This window comes from Balaenoptera acutorostrata, chromosome 1, assembly GCF_949987535.1.
Source record: "Balaenoptera acutorostrata chromosome 1, mBalAcu1.1, whole genome shotgun sequence".
NCBI lineage: Eukaryota > Metazoa > Chordata > Mammalia > Artiodactyla > Balaenopteridae > Balaenoptera > Balaenoptera acutorostrata.
This window is the reverse complement of record NC_080064.1, coordinates 193,693,673-193,700,707: the sequence shown is the minus strand read 5'-3', so window position 1 is coordinate 193,700,707 and position 7,035 is coordinate 193,693,673.

Sequence of the window (7,035 nt, the reverse complement as noted above, 5' to 3'; positions counted from 1 at the left end):
ACCAATCCTTCTCAAACTCTTCCAAAAGACTGAAGAGGAGGGAACACTCACAAAGACGTTCTATGAAGCCACCATCACCTTGATACCAAAACCAGACAGATACCACCAAAAAAGAAAATTACAGGCCAATATCTTTGATGACTATAGATGCAAAAATTCTCAACAAAATATTAGCAAACCGAATTCAACAACACATAAAAAAGATCATACACCACGACCAAGTGGGATTCATTCCAAGTTCACAAGGTTGTTTCAACATATGCAAATCAATGAATGTAAGACACCACATAAACAAAAGCCACAAACCACATGATCATCTCAATACATGCAGAAAAAACATGGGACAAATTTTAACATCCATTCATGATAAAAAAACTCTTACCAAAGTGGGTATAGAGGAAATATATCTCAAAATAATAAAAGCCATTTATGACAAACCCACAGCTAATATAATACTCAATGGTGAAACTACTCAAGATGAGGATGCCCATTCTCACCACTTCTATTCAACACAGTATTGAAAGTCCTAACCACAGCACTCAGACAAGAAAAAGAAATAAAATGTATACAAATTGGAAGTGAAGAGGTAAAACTGTCACTGTATGCAGATGACATGATACTATATACAAAAAAAACCTTAAGGATTCCACACAAAAACTACTAGATCTAATAATTGAATTCAGCAAAGCAGCAGGATACAAGATTAGCATTAAGCAACTGCTTGCATTTCTTTACACTATCACTGAAATAACAGAAAGGGAATGTAAAAAAAAAAAAAAAACCTTTTAAAATTGCATCAAAAAAAAAATACCTAGGAATAAACCTGACCAAGGAGGTGAAAGACTTATACGCTGAGAACTATAAAACATTAATAAAGGAAATTAAAGAGGGTTCAAAGAAATGGAAAGATATCCCATGCTCTTGGATTAATATTGTTAAAATGGCAATAGAACCCAGAGCAATCTACAGATTTAATGTGATCCCTATCAAATTACCCATGACATTTTAAACAGAACTAGAATAATCCAAAAATTTATATGGAACCATAAAAGACCCAGAATTGCCAAAGCAATCCTGAGGGGAAAAAATGAAGCAGGAGGCATAACTCTCCCAGACTTCAGACAATACTACAAAGCCACAGTAATCAAAACAATGTGATATTGGTACAAAAGCAGACATATGGCTCAATGGAACAGACAGCCCAGAAATCAACCCACACACCTAAGGTCAATTAATCTTTGACAAAGGAGACAAGAATATAAAATGGGAAAAAGACAGTCTCTTCAGCAAGTAGCGCTGGGAAAGTTGGGCAGATGCATGTAAATCAATGAAATTAGAACACACCCTCACACCATGCACAAAAATAAACTCAAAATGGCTTAAACACTTAAACATAAGACCTGACACCATAAAACTCCTAGAAGCAAGCATAGGAAAACATTCTCTGACATAAATCGTACTAATGTTTTCTTAGGTCAGTCTCCCATGGCAATAGAAATAAAACCAAAAATAAACAAATGGGACCTAATCAAGCTTACAAGCATTTGCACAGCAAAGGAAACCATAAAAGGATGAAAAGACAGCCTATGGAATGGGAGAAAATATTCGCAAATGATGTGACCTACAGGGGCTTAATATACAAAATATACAAACAGCTCATAAAACTCAACCACAAAAAACCAAACAACCAATCAAAAAATGAGCAGAAGACCTTAATAGACATTTTTCCAAAGAAGACATACAGATAGTCAACAGACACATGAAAAGATGCTCAACATTACTAATTATTAGAGAAATGCAAATCAAAACTACAATGAGGTACCACCTCACACTGGTCAGAATGGCCATCATTAAAAAGTCTACAAATAAGAAATGCTGGAGAGAGTGTGGAGAAAAGGAAACCCTCCTACACTGTTTGTGGGAATGTAAGTTGGTGCAGCCACTGTGAAAAACAGTATAGAGGTTCTTTATAAAACGAAAAATAGAACTATCGTATGATCCAGCAATCCCACTCCTGGGCATATACCTGGACAAAACTATAATTCAAAAAGACACATGCACCCCAGTGTTCATAGCAGCTCTATTCACAGCAGTGAAGACATGGAAACGACCTAAATGTCCATCGACAGATGAATGGATAAAGAAGATGTGGCGTACACACACACGCACACATATAATGGAATATATATATATATAAAATGGAATACTACTCAGCATAACAAAGAATGAAATAATGCCAATTACAGCAACATGGATGCAACTACAGATTATCATACTAAATGAAGTAAGTCAGAAAGGGAAAGACAAATACCATATGATATCACTTATATGTGGAATCTAAAATTGGCACAAATAAACCTATCTAAAAAACAGAAACAGACTCACAGACATAGAGAACAGACTTGTGGTTGCCCAAGGGGGTGGGGGGAGGGAGAGGGATTGATGGGGAGTTTGGGGTTAGTAGATGCAAACTATTACATTTAGAATGGATAAACAACAAGGCCCTACTGTATAGCACAGGGAAATATATCCAATCTCCTGGGATAAACCATAATGGAAAACAATATTAAAAAAAGAATGTATATATGTGTATATAAGTGAGTCATTTTGCTATACAGCAGAAATTAGCACAACATTATAAATCAACTATACTTCAATTTAAAAAAAGAAATTAATCAGGAAAAACAAAACATTAAAGATCCAACAATATTTCAAACAAAAAGTCATAAAAATTATAATCATCCTCATCAATTCCAAAATAAGTTATGATAAAATATTGTTCACACAGAGTGGCAACTCTGGGAGCCCTACACAGTAAAGCGAAGCAAAGTCATTCCGTAGATGCACTTCAAAATTCAAGGTACATTGGACCATCACAGAAAACAACTCCCACTGATGATAACTTAGAAAAGTAAATTATATGAAGAAATTTTGCTCCTTGCGAACGAGAAAAATTAAAGCAACTTGAAATTGACTATATGGTAAACATATTTAAAGACTGAAGAACAAAATTGTCATTATTTACACAAGATATAACTCAAGAAGACTTTATCCATAAGCAAGTAGTTTTGCTGGATGTGCTGAGCTAAATGAAGCTACAACTCTAGGTATTATAACTTTATCTCCTGCCTTATTAGTAAAGGTCCCATAGCCTCCTGACACAATTTCTATTGCCACAATTGCCCCATTGTTTTGTGACTCTTCACTTATTTACTCTCTTCCTTCAACCCAGTCTTTCAAACAGCTTAAACAAACATTTGTGTCTACTGCTCCTAGTTGCTCTGCTAGGAATCAAAGGGAAACAAGTAAACAACTACTTTTCATGGATATAAATTAATTTTATTTCTACATTGAAATGCCCATTCTACCCTCTTGTGGCTCATTCCCTTGAAAACACAAATCTTGTTTAGTTCATCTTTGTTTAGCAGTCCAGTTTTATTTTTTGTATGTATCTGTCCCAACACCATTTATTGAAGAGGCTGTCTTTTCCCCATTGTATATTCTTGCCTCCTTTGTCATAGATTAATTGACCATGTAAGTATGGGTTTATATCTGTGGTGTCCATTGTAACTTCCCCTTTTTCATTTCTGAAATTATTTTTTGGGGTTTTCTATTTCTTGAAGAGTTTAGCTAAAGATTTATCAATTTTGTTTGCCTTTTCAATGAACCAGCTCTCAGTTTCATTGACCTTTTCTGTTGTTTTTACTCTCTATTTCATTTATTTCCACCTAATCTTTATTATTTCTTACCTTCTACTAACTTTGTGTTTTATTTATTCTTCTTTTTCTAGTTCCCCTATATCTAAGGTTAGATTGTTTGAGATTTTTCTTGTTTCCTAAAGTAGGCTTGTATCACTATAAACTTCCCTCTTAGAACTGCTTTTGCTGCATCCTACAAATTTTGAACTGTAGGATGTGTTTTCCTTTTCATTTGTCTACAGGTATTTTTAAATTTCTTCTTTGAATTCTTCAGTGAACCATTGGTTGTTTAGTAGCATACTATTTCGCTTCCATCTGTTTGTGATTTTTGCAGTATTTTTCCTGTGGTTGATTTCTAGTCTCATAGCAATGTGGTTGGAAAAGACACTTTCTATGATTTCAATTTTCCTAAATTTACTGAGGCTTATTTTATGGCCTAGCATGTCATCTATTCTGGAGAATGTTCCCTGTGTACTTGAAAATAATGTGTATTATATACTTGTTTTTTGTTGGAATGTCATATATGTATCTCTTAAGGACATCTAGTCTAATGTGTCTTTTCACACAAGTGTTTTCTTATTGATTTTCTGTCTGGATGATCTGTGCATTGATATAAGTCCAGTGTTAAAGTTTCCTGTTATTATTGTGTTATGTTCAGTTTCTCCCTTTATGTTTGTTAACATTTGTTTTACGTATTTAGGTGCTTCTATGTTGGATTCATACATATTTACAATTGTTATATCTTCTTGCTGGATTGATCTTTTATCATTATGTAATGTTCCTCTTTGTCTCTTGTTACAATATTTGATTTAAGTCTATTTTGTCTGATATAAGTATTGCTACCTTGGCTTTCTTTCATTTCCATTTGCAAGGTATAGTTTTCCCCATTCCCTCACCTTTAGCCTGTGTGTGTCTTTAGATCTGAAATGAGTCTCTTGTAGGCAGTATATATATGGGTCTTATATTTGTATCCATTCAGCCACTCTGTCTTTTGATTGTAGCATTTAGTCCATTTACATTTAAAGTAATTACTGATAGATATCTATGTATTGCTATTCTGTTAATTGCCTTTGGTTGTTTTTGTAATCTTTTTTGTTCCTTTTTTCTTCTTTTGCTCTCTTCCCTTGTGATTTGATGATTATTTTTACTGTTATTTTTGCATTCCATTCTCTTTTGTGTGTGGGTATCTATTATACGTTTTTGGTTTGTGGTTACCATGAGGTTTATATATAGCAATCTACATATATACGTGATTGTTTTAAGTTGCTGATCCCTTAAATTTGAACACATTTGAAAAACTCCGCATTTTTACTACCCCATGCCATGTTTAATATTTTGATATCATACTTCATACATTTTTGTTTTGTGTATCTATTAACTACTTACTGTGGATATAGATGGTTTTACTATTTTTGTCTTTTAAGCTTCCTGCTAGCTTTATAAGTGGTTGATCTACTACCTCTCCTGTATATTTGCCCTGACCAATGAGATTTTTCCTTTCCTAATTTTCAATTTTCTAGTTGTGACCTTTTCTGCTTACAGAAGTCCCTTCTACATTTCTTGTAAAGCTAGTTTTGTGTTGCTAAACTCTTTTAGCTTTTGCTTGTCTGTAAAACATTTGATCTCTCCTTCAGGTCTGAATTATACCTTGCTGGGTTGAGTATTCTTAGTTGTAGGTGTTTTCCTTTCATAATTTTAAATATATTGTACCGCTTCTTTCTGGCCTGAAGAATTTCTGCTGTAAAGTCAGCCGATAGTCTTATGGGAGTTCCCTTGTACATAACTAGTTGCTTTTTCCTTGCTGCTTTTAATATTGTTTTTATCTTTAATTATTGCCATTTGAATTACAATGTGTCTTGGTGTAGACAAAATTTACCTTGTTTGGGACTCTCTGTGCTTCCTAGACAGATGTTTGTTTTCTTTTCCAGGTTAGGAAAGTTTTCAGCTTACTATGGGTTCAAATATGTTCTTTGCCCCTGTCTCTCTCTCCCTTCTTCTTCTGGGACCTGAAGGCAAATGTTAGTATACTTGATGTTGTCCCAGAGATCTCTTAAACTGTTCCCACCATTAAAACTTCTTTTTTTCTTTTCAGCTTGGGTGATTTCCACTACTCTGTTTTCCAGTTCATAGATTTGTTCATCAGTATCATCGAATCTACCACTAATTCCTTGTCATGTATTTTTATTGCATTCTTCAGCTCTGATGTGTCTTCTTTATATTTCCTAACTCTTTGTTAGAAACTTCTAATTTCTCACTCTTTCATCCATTCTTCTCCTGAAGCATCTATATGGTCAATACCTTGAACCCTTTATCAGGTAGATTGCTTATCTCCACTTCACTTAGTTCTTCTTCTGGGCTTTTATCTGTTCCTTCATTTGGAACGTATTCCTCTGTCACCTCATTTTGCCTAATTCTCTGTTTTTATTTGTATATATTTTGTAGGGCAGTGATGTTTCCCAATCTTGGAGAAGTGAACTTATGTAAGAGATGTCCATGGGACCAAGAAGTGCACTCCCCTCTGGTCACTAGAGCTATATGTTCTAGGGGTGCCCTCTATGCAGGCTGTGTGGGCCCTTATGTGGTAGGAGGATGAGCTGTGGGAACACTGGTAGGTGTGGATGGTTGCCAGGCCCCACCTAGCACAAAGGCTGCTGGCTACTCGTGGGTGGGGCCGGGTCCTGCCATGGCTGACTACATGTCCAGGGAGTCCCAGTGCTGTTGCCAGCCCACTGGTGGGTGGGGCTGGGTCATGAGTTGGCTGGCTACAGAGCCTGGGGGTCCTGAGGCTATTGCTAGCCCACTTGTGGACAGAGCCTGGTCCCAGCGTGGCTGGCTGCAGGGCTGGGCGTTCCAGAACTGGTGTCGGCCGGCTGGTGCTGAGGCCAGGTCCCAACAGCTGGCTGTGGGGCCCCAGAGTTCCCAGGGCTAGTGCCCATCCGCTGGTAGTTGAGGCCAGGCCCTGGGCCTCTGGTGGGCAGGGCAGGGTCCCAGGGTAACTGAGGGATTGGGGAGCTCAAGGGCAGCCAGTCTGATGGTGGGTGGGGCTGTATACCTGCATGGCTAGCTGCTTGGCCTGGGGCATCCTAGGACTGATCTGACTAGCTTATTAGCAGGGCCTTGTCCTGGTGCTAATAAGCTAGAGGGAGGATTCCAAAACAGAACTTGCCAGCCCCAGTGTCCTCATGGTAGAAAAAACTCCCCATAGTGGCTGCCACCAATATCTGTGTTCCACTGGTGATTCCCAGTTGCCTCCTGCCTCTCTGAGAGGGTCTCTAAGGTCAACAAATGGGTCTGACCCAAGCTCCCTTCAAATTACCGCCTCTACCCTGGGTCTCAG